The sequence below is a fragment of the Caretta caretta genome, chromosome 9 (assembly GCF_965140235.1).
Source record: "Caretta caretta isolate rCarCar2 chromosome 9, rCarCar1.hap1, whole genome shotgun sequence".
NCBI classification, from domain to species: domain Eukaryota; kingdom Metazoa; phylum Chordata; order Testudines; family Cheloniidae; genus Caretta; species Caretta caretta.
The window spans coordinates 13115402-13130585 of record NC_134214.1 but is presented as its reverse complement, the minus strand read 5'-3'; positions in this window follow the sequence as shown (position 1 = coordinate 13130585).

The window sequence follows — 15184 nt, the reverse complement described above, 5'->3', positions numbered from 1 at the left end:
CATGTCCATTTAGATTAGGTAGCCCTTTTACCCAGTATAAATACAGGTACTAATTTAGAGCATTAGAGGAGCTTCATCTTTTGGAGCTTTGAACCGCTGGGATACCATTTCCTCAGTGCTTATAGTAGGCAGGATTGCAAAGGGTCACAGACCCAGAAAAAAAATCCACACTGGATCATACCTTTATGAAAGGTTTTGCTGAAAAATCACCACTGTTAGCAAAAGACAGCGTTAATTTTTTTTAAAAATCTAAGCTAGTTACTGCCTCAATGGAAGTTCTGGTGCCTACAAATTTATTTCAGCTGGAATTATGACAGACCACCCCCACTTTTCAGTCTGCATTTCCTCCTCTCCCCAGCAATCATATAGAAATCTTCTTGCAGTGAAGTGTGTTATCAAGGGAGAAATACTGCACGTAATGGACTTCAGTGGCATGGTAAGCTACTGTGAAAAAAAGCTCTTCTCAGAGGATTCTTCAAGCAGGAGGAATCAGGGCAAGTACGAGCACACCACAGGACTCTGATCCAGAGGGAGAAGTCATAAGCCACCATCAGCAGGGACTGCAGAAATATGCAGGGAGTTTTCCAAAATCTGAAGAGATTCCCCACCCACCCACTCACCCGAGAAACTTCTGCAGAGGGTTTTCCCCCACCCCTTTCTAGCTGTCACTGGTTTCTTTAATAATTTATTGATTTAGCTAGATTTGGAAGGAGACTGTACCTATCCCAGACACTAGGCATCTTTGACATAACATCTGAAAACTGTGGTGTTTATATGCTCCTTGTAATTATTAGAACTTGGAGCACTGGCTGTTGGGAGTCTGAAAGGACAGGAAACGGGGGGGGGGGGGCGTTGAGGAGGCTGAGTAAGAGCTACCGAGGGTGCAGCAGGAACTTGGTAAAGAGGTTTCCACTTTAAAAATAAAGTCCTGTTGAAGTTTGTTAGTACCTTGCCCGGTTCCTACAACATTTTGGCAATGAGGATGGATCTTCTGCCTCTGAACCCACCTGCACCTTTTCTGCAAAGCCTAAGTGAGCCTCCAATTACTTTTACTGCCTGGATCCATATGTTTGAGACTTATCTGCTTGCAATCAGTGCTACAGAGATTTCTGAAGTAAGAAAGCTTGCTTTGCTAATCCACTGCCTTGGAGCAGAAGGGCAGCATATATTTTACACTTTTTCCCTTGCAGATGATAAATATGAGACTGCACTCACTGCATTAAATAACTTTTTTGTGCTAAAAGTGAATGTAGTAGCTAATCACTACAGATTTTGCCAGCGTGAGCAGAAAACAGGGGAGACTGTAATGCAGTATATTGCTTCCCTGAGGAGCCTGATTGTGACTTGGGGAATATGGTAGATGAGATGATTAGAGACCAGCTCATTGAGAAAACAACCATGCTTCATGTAAGAGAACGCTTACTTCTAGAACCACAACTTACACTAGAAAAAGCAATAACCATTGCTACCCAGATTGAGTCAGCTACAACTGAAGCCAAAATAATGAGCCTAGATACAGGAGGCACAGTCCAGGCTGTGCTTGCAGAAAAGTTCACTATCACTGCGGACAAACGATTACAAGAGGAAAACTAATGAAAAACCACCGAATCAGCAAATTCAAAATACAGTAAAAGCATGCTTTCGCTGTGGATCCCCACAACACCTTGCAAGCTACACAGGATGTCCAGCAAAAGTAGCTCAGTGCAATCATTGCAAAAAGATTGGGCATTTTGCTAAAGTATGTCACAGCAGCCAGTTCAATCAACAGGTACATGCAGTTACAATACCAGAGCGGGGACAAAATCACTACTGCACATATTCCAGAACAAATAAAGTGCACTGTAAATGTTTCCACCATACCCTCAGGAAAATCACACTCTATTCAGCTAATGTTGGACACTGGCTCAGCACTATCTATACTACCTGATTCCATCTATTTGCATTACTTTAAAGATGTGCCTCTTACTGAACCCAAACTTCACTTGGTGTGCTATTTGAAAAACCATATTCCAGTACATGGCTGCCTGCCAGCAATAGTTACTTTTGGTGATTGCTGTGAAACTACAGAGTTCTACATTGTCCACAAAGGTACTCCTATCCTTGGCAGAGATTTATTGGCCGCTTTAAATCTCAGGGTAGTTAATGGACAAATTGATCTTCCTCAGCAAAGCACTTTTGCGGTACACGCACCAATTTCAGCTGGGACCCAACACCAGGTTGAGGAGAAACTCGGCTGTGCTTATGGGTTTCTGCATAAAGTTAAAATATGGAATAATGTGATGCCTGTACGACAGAAGTTACGGTGCTTACCATTTTCAGTCAAGGAAGCTGTTTCAGAGGAACTCAGAAAACTTGTTCAAAAGGACATTATTGAGGAGATTGACTCCTCGGAATGGGTTTCACCTATAGTAGTGATGCAGAAGAAGGGTGGAGGCATTCACCTTTGTGTGGACTTAAGGGAGCCAAATAAAGCTATTGTGATTGACATCCATCCTCTTCCTCACCTAGAAGTAGTATTTACAGAACTCCATGGAGCAAAGTTGTTTTCTACTCTTGATTTGCAGAGCGCATACTACCAGGTTGTGTTGTATGAAGATAGCAGAGACCTCACAGCATTTATTACACATGAGGGACTATTTCATTTTAAACATGTTCCATAGGTCTCACATCTGCCCCAAGTGCCTTCCAAAAAAATGATGTAATTGATTCTGAAGAATCAACATGGAGTTCAGTGGAAATACTTCTGAGGAGCATGACAATAACCTGCAGTCTGTACTAAACTGCATCAGCAAAGTAGGCCTCAAGCACAATAGGTCCAAATGCAAATGTAGACAAACTGAACTCTCCTTTATGGGGCATACAATTTCACAGGCTGGACTAAGACCTGATCCAGATCATATCCTGGCAATTTCAAATGCTCCTCCTCCAACAGATTTGCAAACCTTATGTTCCTTCTGGGGTCTTACCTCCTGGTATGCAAAATTCATTCGCAATTATGCTTCTGTCGTTGAACTGTTATGAGAATGACTACGGAGAAGTTCAACCTTATTGTGGACAATGGATGCACAAGCTAGTTTCAAAATGGTGAAAGACTTGATTGTACATAGTCCAGTACTTGCACTATTTAGTCCTGCATTGCCCACAATTATAACTACTGATGCTTCTGATTATGGACTTGGAGCTGTCCTCACACAGCTTCAAACAACACAGAGAGGACTGTTGCATTTGCTTCAAGGACACTAAGTAATGCTGAGAGAAAATATTCTACAGTTGAAAAAGAAGCACTTGCTTGTGTCTGGGCTAGTGAAAAATGGAGAACTTACCTGTGGGGCTGCACGTTCAAGTTGTGCACAGACCACAGCCCTTTGACGACGTTGCTCACCACAAAAGGACTGGGAAGAGAAGGATATCGTATTCCTAGAATGGTCTGCAAGACTACTCTCTTTCAATTATGAACTGGAATATAAGCCTGGAAACCAAAATGTGGTGTTTAGATGCTGCTTGTAATTATTAGAACTGGGAGCACTGGCTGTTGGGAGTCTGAAAGGACAGGAAACAGGAAGGAGGTGCAGGGAGTTGAGGAGGCTGAGTGAGAGCTACCAAGGGTGCAGCAGCAGCTTGGTAAAGAGGTTTCCACTTTAAAAATAAAGTCCTGTTGAAGTTTGTTAGTACCTAGCCTGGTTGCTACAACCAAAACCCAGCGGCCTCCTCCAAAAAACAGAGAATAAAGCTAAAAATCAAACTCACCACAACAAATGCTATCCCTTATTTCCTCTTAACCCAGAAGAGAAGATGAGCCTTGGCAACATACCCTAAAGGTTAACAATTCTGGCCATTTTGGACAAAAGGTTGGAATTCATTCCAAAAGTTGTGAGCTTCTCTCAGAATTTGCCTGCAGGCAATTCCCTCCATTCTCTTAGTGAGGGGGTTCCAGTTCAAGCATTTCAAATGACAAACGTGTGGATTTCCCAGGTCAAGAGGAGATGTCTTATATAAGCAGGTACCAGACCCACTTAGGGCTTTATAAGCAACATTTATAAGATATATATAGATATATAAATAAATAAAAAAATTTATAAGCAAGATTAACCCGAAGTTCACTGGAGGAACTACTGTATACATAAGAAATTACAAAAGCCAAATGTTCCTTATAATAAAAATCAAAATAAATGCTTAAACTGTCTATCTATTTCTATCTGTCTTAGGTTTTTATGTAGGGCCTAACATCAGTGTACCTGCACAAGCAGAATTTTCCCTCAAATATTCCAGGAAGAATCAGTTTTTTAAGAAGGACACTAATTCCAGAATGCATACATAGTGAGAGTTTTTTCTTGAATTTGGATTGAAGTTCTTGCTCAGCAACACCAGAGTCTGATTCATCAGTACTATCACAATGTTCCATCCAGCTTTAGCATGAAAGTGCAGTGTATGATGGGTGAAATCCTGGACTCATTGAAGTCAGTGGCAAAACTCCCATTGACTTCAGTGAGTCCAGGATTTCATTTGAAGAGTAGAAAGAAAATCTGTGTAATATTATATAGGAAAGATTACTGATGGCAATTACATTTTCCTGAAAGTAAGAGATCTATTATTTTACTCTTCACTACTGAAAAGCAACAATAATATTTTATACTAATATCCTGTTAAAAGGGTTTCAGGAATAAATATAAGGCATTGTGAAGTTTCATAAATGTGAGGTCCTTTTCTCCAGTGATATTAACTTAACTTTATCACTCAAGAAGTCCTGAAAAATGATTACTTCCCTACCGGTGATAATATCCTCTTTCAAAAGGGAATTTCTTGATTGGGTGTCCCTTTTCTTATAACAAATAAATAAACCCTTAAATCTTAAATGTGTTTAAATTAGAAGGAAGAAAATACTAAAGCCAGTCTACTGTCTATCCCTGTAACTGGAATTGATGATCTGTGAGGACTTCTACAATTCCCTTAAGGAAGAGGATTGCTTTAATCAATGGTTGGAATTAAAACAAAGCAATGTGGCCTAGAAGTCTTAAAGAAAAGCATGAGATCACACTATTAATATTGTCACAAGATTGTGATAAATTTGCACCATTGTCTGGTTTCATTACACTCTGTCACAAAAATGAGTTATCAGAGAATTACTATCTCTAACGTTCCCCTTTATGATACATTTGTTTTCATGTGACAAGACTTACAACAGGAGAAGAAAATGGACAAAATTAATCCTTCTTCAAGGGAGAAAAAAAATGCACCAAATTAACAACCCAACATTTTTATGGCTGACTTAGAACAATGCTTCCTCAGCTCTCGTCCCCTAACGCCCCTACTCTACTTGCTCTATATTGATGACATCATCATCATCTGGACCCATGGAAAAGAAGCCCTTGAGGAATTCCACCATGATTTCAACAATTTCCATCCCACCATCAACCTCAGCCTGGTCCAGTCCACACAAGAGATCCACTTCCTGGACACTACAGTGCTAATAAACGATGGTCACATAAACACCACCCTATACCGGAAACCTACTGACTGCTATTCCTACCGACATGCCTCCAGCTTTCACCCTGACCACACCACACGATCCATCGTCTACAGCCAAGCTCTGCGACACAACCGCATTTGCTCCAACCCTCAGACAGAGACAAACACCTACAAGATCTCTATCAAGCATTCTTACAACTACAGTACCCACCTGCTGAAGTGAAGAAACAGATTGACAGAGCCAGAAGAGTTCCCAGAAGTCTCCTACTACAGGACAGGCCTAACAAAGAAAATAACAGAACGCCACTAGCCGTCACCTTCAGCCCCCAAATAAAACCCCTCCAACGCATTATTAAGGATCTACAACCTATCCTGAAGGATGACCCAACATTCTCACAAATCTTGGGAGACAGGCCAGTCCTTGCCTACAGACAGCCCCCCAACCTGAAGCAAATACTCACCAACAACCACATACCACACAACAGAACCACTAACCCAGGAACCTATCTTTGCAACAAAACCCGTTGCCAACTGTGCCCACATATCTATTCAGGGGACACCATCACAGGGCCTGATAACATCAGCCACACTATCAGAGGCTCGTTCACCTGCACATCCACCAATGTGATATATGCCATCATGTGCCAGCAATGCCCCTCTGCCATGTACATTGGTCAAACTGGACAGTCTCTACGTAAAAGAATAAATGGACACAAATCAGATGTCAAGAATTATAACATTCATAAACCAGTCGGAGAACACTTCAATCTCTCTGGTCACTTGATTTCTGATCTCAAAGTGACTATCCTTCAACAAAAAAACTTCGAAAACAGACTCCAACGAGAGACTGCTGAATTGGAATTAATTTGCAAATTGGATACAATTAACTTAGGCTTGAATAAAGACTGGGAGTGGCTAAGTCATTATTCAAGGTAACCTATTTCCCCTTGTTTTTTCAGCAGCAGGAGAGTGGGGTGGGAGGAGGTATTTTTTCATGCTTTATGTGTATAAAAAGATCTTCTACACTTTCCACAGTATGCATCCGATGAAGTGAGCTGTAGCTCACGAAAGCTTATGCTCAAATAAATTGGTTAGTCTCTAAGGTGCCACAAGTACTCCTTTTCTTTTAACCCTAAGATGGTTATCTCCTGGTCCTAGGTAGGCTTCTTAGGGGGCAGAGGGATGGGAGGGAAGAGAAATCAAATGTTGTTCAATCTTAATAAAAATTAGAATTAAACATCAAATTCAGACTAATGTAACACCACGCAACTTCATTTACTCCATGTAATGCAACTCCAATGTCATGGTATTGCAACAAAACATCAGGGTATGAATCAGAGTTTTAGGACAAAAGATCTTTAAGCCAATGGACTACACATGTGTTCAAAGTTACGTGCATATGTCCCCTTATGAACTGGTGCTGAAGGCCCCAATCCTACTGTCATTACTCATAGATAGAGCTGGTTGAAAATTTTCTTGACAAATTTTTGTATTAAAGAATGTGCTTTTGTCAAAAAGTAGATTCCTGTGTGAAAATGTCCAAAAAAAAAGTTGAAATTGAGTTTTCTGAGGAGGAGATATTTAAAAAAGTATTTCAAATTGTTGAATCCAAACTAAGAATTATCATTAGCTGTATCACTGTAATTTCAAAACAATGTCATTTTGAAATGGCGAATTGTTTTGATCAGGAATATCTGTTTTATGTTTCAATATTTTGATTCAACTCTTTTCAGAATTGTTTGTTCTGTGAATTTTTTTATATTTCAACCTCCATCTCTGATTTGGAATGAAAACTCAACTTCATTTCCTTTGTGAAGAAGATTCCATTCCTTCAGCGTCTCTTTTCCTAGGGAAATTGAGGTCATTAGGCGTTTCGGCTGAGTAAGGCCTGCAAGTTTCTGATCTAAATTTTGCAGAAACCTAAAAACATCCCTTATCTGAAGAACAACAAGCAAAAAACATGGACTGTGTGATGCATGCTGCTTGGGAGAATGGCTCTCTACATGACATAAAAACAGCTACTTTTCTTCCAGATAAATGCATCTTACTCTGTGGACAGTTTACAGGAATGCATGGTCAGTGTTCAACCCAATATCTATTCTCAAATCTAGGCCCAGATTTAAACACTTTGTGTTAATTCAAAGTGCCTTTTATTACCATCTATCTTTTTGTCTAGGTTCTTATCAAGCTGCAGTACTGAATAAAAACAAATAAACCAACAAGTGGACTGGATTTCACCCATCTGCACCGTAAGATGGGGGCAGGAGGCGGCGGTACATTGCCCATGGTCCTAATTAGTTACCTGAAACAACCTTGCTTGTGCTAAAAAAATTGGCGTAGCTCCACTGATTTTAACAGAACTACGCCAGTTTACACGAGCTGAGGATCTGGTCACAACACCTACAATCTGAATGACTGCTCCGTGCAGTATCATCCTCAGTGGTGTTTAGAAAAGGTATTCAAAAAGCACAAAGAAGAGCCAACGATCTGGAGAGGGAATTTATGTAATGATAGGATAATTGAGTCATCACGATATCAGGTAACCAACAATGTTGTCTGAGATAAGTGCACTTATTTCTTATTACTTAGAATATTAATACTATATTATTATATTATATAATATTTTAATACTTAGAATATTAAAATCTTAAGAATTGCTGCCTTTTCCCTTAATTGTAGGCCCTCATCCAGTATTAATAACAATAATGGTAGTCTTTTCTTAATGTGGAGAAACTGTCAATGTTTACCATCCGTGTATAGGGAAACATTGTGGTATTTCAGACGCAGCTGTTGTGGGAGTGATGACAAAAACATACTTTTTCAAATTATCATCTCTGTATATGGAGACAATGATATCTCATCACAACAGGGTCTCATGAAAGTTCAAAGCTAGGCTCCCCCAACAATATTTGGTACATATCTACAACATTTATAACAACGCGTTTTACAATGTGTCACACGTTTGCAGTCATTTTGTACATATGCACACTGTAGCTATATTGTTATTGCAAGAGACTTCACGTTTCATTTTTACTGAAGTTCCTGAGCCAGACCCTCAGCTAGTATAACTTAATTTTAATGAAGCTATGTTGATTTATGCCAGCTGAAGACATGGCCCATTTTTATTTCTTTACTTGTGGATTTCTTTAAGAAAAATCTCTTTTCCTTTCCCTATTAAAATATCCATTATATTTAAGTACAGTGATTTGTCTTTCCTCCAGGCTAAGACTGTCCTGACATTTCAGGTGGTATTTGTATTGTAAACTCTGGATCCTTCCATAAAAAGATACATGCTGGTTTATTTACTGAAAAGAGGGTAATTCAGAGGCAGCATCTGGTTTTTTTCCAGTGAAGTTCTGCCCATTGTGTGGTTGAACTGAGAAAGATGTAACACGGTAAAGTGATTCACTCAAAGCCACTCCGTGAGTCAGAGTCCAAGTTAGACCCCAGGAATCTGCTAACATCTGATACTTTGCACTATTTGCGCTAGACTACATGGTGTCCCCATTTGCCTTTGCACATCTGAATGTAGCTAGAAAGCTTAACCTTTTTCAATAGGGCTCCTGTATTATACACAGCACAGCCTGCCTGAATAACCTTATTTGCTGCATCAACGCTTTGTTTGAAGAGCCAGCTCACTCAACTAGTCTAAAAGGCAACAGAGCAGCAAAGCAGATTTCATGTAATTCCATCGTGAAAATAAGGCCGGAAAATCAGGGGATAACATCTGCCATAGATGCCTGAAGGCCTTTTTGGCCTGCATAGGAAAGTCTGATTGCTTTATATTTCTGCATTGCACTGGGTTGCATCAGGTTATGCCTTACTACATCACATGTATGCATCTCGCTGGGCTGCATAATAAGAGAAATGAACCCAGATCTCCCTGCAATAGACACATGATGCTGAGGGCTGTACATATGAGAAATAAGTATTTCAAAACACCACTATCATTAGGCAGAGTCTTATCCAACTCCAGGGCACTTCAATCAAGGCTTAGTTAGCTCCCAAAAGTGTATCTGTTTAATGTCAGGATATTCATAGACATGCTTTAACCCAACAAATTACCACCCAAAAAAAAAAAAAATCACTAAAAGATCCATTTTTGTTTTGGGTATTGAGGTCTGATCCTGCTTCTATTCAATTAAAGGATGCTTTTTCATTGTGCTCAAGAGGAGCAAATCCTAGATCTATGCTTAAAGAGTCACTCAATTGGCTTCCTGTGAAGCACTGAGCCCTTTGAACAGCGCTCACTAAGAGTGTGGGAGATCAATAGCGCCCCCGACCTTCTCCACATGGAAAGAGTTGAAAGTTTCAGGTGTCTTTGGTGAATAGCTTGTACAAACCTATTCTCTAATGCTTCCCTTGGTTTTCATCCCAGCATTTCTCCTTTTGAAACCAGATATATTTACAAAAACAATAAAAGGAGCTATAAAAAAGGGACTTGGTAGTGTCCATTTAATTAATTCTTTCTCCATGAATCTTTAAAAGTGATATAATTAGAGTGCAACAGAATTACCAGGGAAAGACAATGTATAATATACAAAAAAGAGATCAAAATAAAGAAGGAGCTAGAATGACAGGAGGCTTTATATAATAAAACTCAAGTAGAGAATGTACCAGGGAAGAGGCAAATTTATAAGACTTGGGGCCTGATTCTGATCTCACTTGCATGAATGAGTAACTCTATTAACCTCAGAGTATGGAGGCTCACCATTTTCAAAGAAAGCATTGAAAGACACTATGCTAAGGGCAGTTTAAAAATTTACAAGTCACTAGAAAACATTTAAGTTCAGAGTAATGGGCTTGATGCAGGAATTACTGGGTGAAATTCTATGGTCTCCGTTACATAGGAAGTCAGACTAGATCCGAGTGGTCCCTGCTCACTTTTAAAGCTATGAATGTCAAGTAAGGAATAATTCTGAACTAGAAGCTGGGGGGGGGGGGAATAGGAAGTGTAGTAGGGTCTTTTTAAACCTTTCATTTTGTTTTTCTTCATAATTTATGAAGACCCATCAATGTTTTAATGGTTGCCCTCCCTTGCCCCCATTTTCTGCATTAGAAATATCAGCCCCCCCCCCCCGCCCCTTTTTAAAAAAATTTCTTGGAGGCCTTTGGCAAAATCTCTGGAGGACCTGAATAATGATGCCACCCAAAACTAATCTTGGCTGGAGCTTCTCTTTCATTCACAGTACTTTGCCACCATTAGCGAGGGAAAAGTGAAATGAGAACTTATATTCCCCATGTAAAAGCAAACAAAAAAAAAGCCATTTAAGGAAAAGCTAAAAGCTTTGAGGCATTCATTTAACCCACTCTTTCCTTCATACTGCTGTTTTCTCCTGTACTCCAAGGAGTAGAGATTCTCCACACTACAAAAGCAGTGCTGCATGCTGTTTGGAGATATAACTTCTGCTACATCGTCATACTTTGGGGGTGGGAGGGGAGAGGAGCAGTTTATAAAACATACAAAATTTGAGCTGCGCTGTTTGATTTTACTGAATAACCAATTATTGTTCTCTGCTGGCATCCAGGAAGTTCCTATACTGCACCACTCCCTCATCCCTACTACTGAATATATTACAACTAAGAGTATGTTGCATAATATACTTGATTAAAGATTAAATTCTTTTGCAGCACTTTGCCAGTAAAATCAAATATTCAGGAGCATGATTTCCAGATAATATATTTTTCATAATATGACTTACGGCTCATCAGCCACAAAAGCTTAATAATAATCATATATCCTCCATATTTTCAATGGTAAGATGTTGCCATTTACTGCCTCAATTCTTGAAATGACACAGGTTAAAAGGGGCACTAATGTACTGCATTTTAACAGCAATACAGATAACTGGCTTGGTTCTCCTGTCAGAGTTGGAATTTGGAAATAATTCCATTGATTTCAGCGAAACTACAGCCATGGGAAATGGCTGTAATTGACCAGAGAATCAGAGCCAATGTGCAACGGTATGCAAATGTTTGTTTTGTGCTGAAGAGAAGCATTTAGAAAAATCATGGTAAACTAGTAAAAAAAAAAAATTAATCAGTAAAGAAACCCACTTGTCTATAATGAAGAGCATAAATAACCCATACTACATAATAATACCCAGTACTACATTAGGTATACATTAGTAATACTTTTTTTAAGATAAGGGATTAATTTTTCATAAGGTAACACATCTGCACCATTAGGCATTGTTAAAGGAGAGTAACGGTTAGATCAGGGGTACTGATTTTCTCCATTGCTGTCACCAACTCACACAAGCCAGTAAAATGCCTTAGCTTCCCTGTCTGGAAAGTGAGGATAATAATGCTTCATTTGAAATCACTTTCAGAAGTTTGCATGAAAGGGGATAGGATATGCAAGGGCAAAGTAATAGTATAATTATGTATAATTAAGTAGTAAGAGATTGTGTAGTGGAAAGCTTTTCTTGAGCAAATAAATTGATGTCTGCACACTATTATTCTCATGAAATGTCATTATACCCATTTCACACATACTCAGTGGTGAGCTGGAGCCGGTTCACACCGGTTTGCTGCTGAAACCGGTTGTAAAATTTAGAAGCCCTTTTAGAACCGCTTTCTAAAAGGGCTTCTAAATTTAACAACTGGCCAAAAGTGGCACCTTAGGTGCCGACTCCGTGGGTGCTCCGGGGTTGGAGCACCCACGGGGAAAATTTGGTGGGTGCAGAGCACCCACCGGCAGCTCCCCTCACCTCCACCTCCGCCTCCCTGGGCCTGAGCACGAAGCCGCCGCCTGCTTCTCAGCCCTTCATCCCCCTGGCTTCCCGCACAAACAGCTGATTCGTGGGGAAGTGGGGTGGGGGGACGGAGAAGCAGAGCGGGGTGGCACGTTCAGGGGAGGAGGCGGAGCTGGGGCTGGGCAGTGCAGAGAGCTGCCAGTGGGGGCTCTGCACCCACCAAATTCTTCCCATGGGGCCTCCAGCCTTGGAGCACCCACGGAGTCGGTGCCTAAGGCACCACTTTTGATGTGATCAGTGGGGGGAGCGGCTGCTCCCCCCCAGCTACGCTCCCCCGACCCTAGGAGCCAGAGGGACCTGCCTGATGCTTCCCGGGAGCCTCCCCAGGTAAGCACCGCCGGGGCTCCCCACCTCGCCCACCAGCAGGTCCCTCTGGCTCTTAGGGGCGGGGTGGGCACCCACTATGGTAGCCCACGAGACCCTCCTGCCTGGTTCTGGGGGCAGTCAGGGGACAGGGGAGGGGGGTGAATGGGGCAAGGGTCCGGGGGCAGGCACGACCCTCTTGTGGGGTGAGGTGGCAACCAGTTGTTAAGATTTTGGCAGCTCATCACTGCACATACTCCTGGGTAAAAACTTGGAACCATTCTGAAAGATTCTACCAGGTCCAGCAGAACTGTCTGCCAATTTCAGGAACGGCTAAAATCTTTCAAAATGCTAGAATCTTCCCATTGTAAGTGCAGGCACTGTGTATATTCGTAAAAACATACGAAGCGATTTATATCACACCATGAGAGTTTAATCAGCATTAGTTTGGGATGGCTGCATTACTCTTGAGTGGTGAATTTATGAGTGAGTGAAGCAGGTTATCCCAAACCAGTGCCAATATGCCAATTTTATAACACATCACCTATAAAAGATTAGGTAAAAGTAAATACCTCAGCACAGTCCAAGGGAGCTTTTCTTCGGGAAAGGAGCTTACATCTCAACGCCCCATCAGCTGGACAGAAAGAGGGCCCCTGGAAGTCCGACCGATGATTACTCAAAACCATATCAAAATGTGCGTAACTACATCTGGGATGTCCTAAACCTATTGCTTATGTCGGTGTGTGCTTAATATCTAATAAACTGTAGTTTTAGATAAAAGCACACATACTTGAATTAATCTTTCATCAGATGGAAATTGCCGTGTTCCCATTCATTTATTCCTGACACCTCCTGGAGTGAAACACTTAAGTTACCACTGCTTTGGGTTCTGCAAACCCAGGTAGCAGTGGAGTTAAAATTGTCCCAGAACATCAAACTCTGGGTACGATTAATCAGTCTAACATCTCTTTCCACATTTCAAACTGGTATGGAATTTAAAAACCAAAACAAGAAGGACAGACAGAGCACTGTGGGGTTTTTTGTTTGTTTTTTTGCAAATGCAAAACAAGACAAAAACCCCTATAAACATGAAAAATGTCCCCCACAGTGGTGGGTCCTTCAGTTCCTGTCCCCTGGGGCTGGCTCCCCACTTCAGGCATCGTGACCTAGTGCACAGGGTCACAATGCCACTCACTCAAACTTGGCCCAGTCACCCCTGCATCATGACAGAGAAGTTGCTGGGCCAAACCTGAATAGTGCTGCAATCCTGTTCGCCAGGTAACACCACCCAGAGTGGGGAACTGGGCCCATCCCGGTTGGACAGGAGTGAGTGTGAGTGGGGTGTGTGTGAAGGAGGTTCATTCTGCAACACCATCACGGCCTCCCACCCCCTTCTGGGGACAGAACCCAACGCACCACTCTAGGACTTCCCGCAATAAAATGAAATTCCCCAACATTTATCAAAAGAATATCACAGGATGCTAACAGAGATACCAGCTGGCAAAGCATCAGAGGACATTCCTCTCAGAAAGGAAAGATCATGTGATCTAACCAAAAGCAGCAAATTTTAAAGCCACTCAGAAAGTTATAGAATAGCAAATGCAAACTAGGAGATAATTCTGAGTCCTAGGTTCTTGCAGCCAGGTGTAATTATGAATGCAATAACTTGAAAATGAATTGTTAGCTGACACTTCAAGCCTTGCATGATGCCACCCACAGCAGAAACTAAACTTCAGCTTCTTGTGATTGTTACCTTTTAGTCACAATGAATTAACGAAACGCGTAATGATACCAAACTAGAGACAAAACTGAACACACTCCAAAATTAGTAGCAAGCTTAGGGCATCTTTGCCTAGGGCAACAGATGAGATGATGGATAACAGTCAGAGGCACGAATAGTCATTGCAGTTCTGAGCTACTAAATAAATAACAGGTTTCAGAGTAACAGCCGTTACTCAACAACCCTTGTTTTTGCCTCCCCCCCCCCCCTCCCGCCAGACATTCCTGGATTTGTGCTGGAAATGACCCACCTTGATTATCACACACATTGTAAGGGGAGTCATCACTTTAGATAAGCTATTACCAACAGGAGAGTGGGGTTTTTTTGAGGGGCGGGTGTTGGGGGGGAGAAAACCTGGATTTGTGCTGGAAATGGCTCACCTTGATTATCATATACATTGTAAGGAGAGTGATCACTCTACATAAGCTATTACCAGCAGAAGAGTGGAGTGGGGGGAGAGAAAACCTTTTGTAGTGATAAACACCCATTTTTTCATGGTTTGTGTATATAAAAACGTCTTCTGTACTTTCCACTGTATGCATCCGATGAAGTGAGCTGTAGCTCATGAAAGCTTATGCTTAAATAAATAAGTCATCTCAAATATCCACACACATTTCATCTACGTCTGCTGCAGCCACACAGAACTGGAGACCTCTGGATGTTTTTTTGGTTTGGCACCATTGGTAGCTCAGTCTGGGCTACTAGCACTAGATATGACAGGAGATAAGAGAAGATAACAAAGGAACCCTATAATAGTAAGCAGTTTAAGTGCACAGTAGGAGGATGAAATGAAGTATTTAATTTGGAGAAAACTTAAGGATACTGGGTATACTCAGTTTGGGACATTTCCAGTTCTTCACTGCACTTTACAATGAAG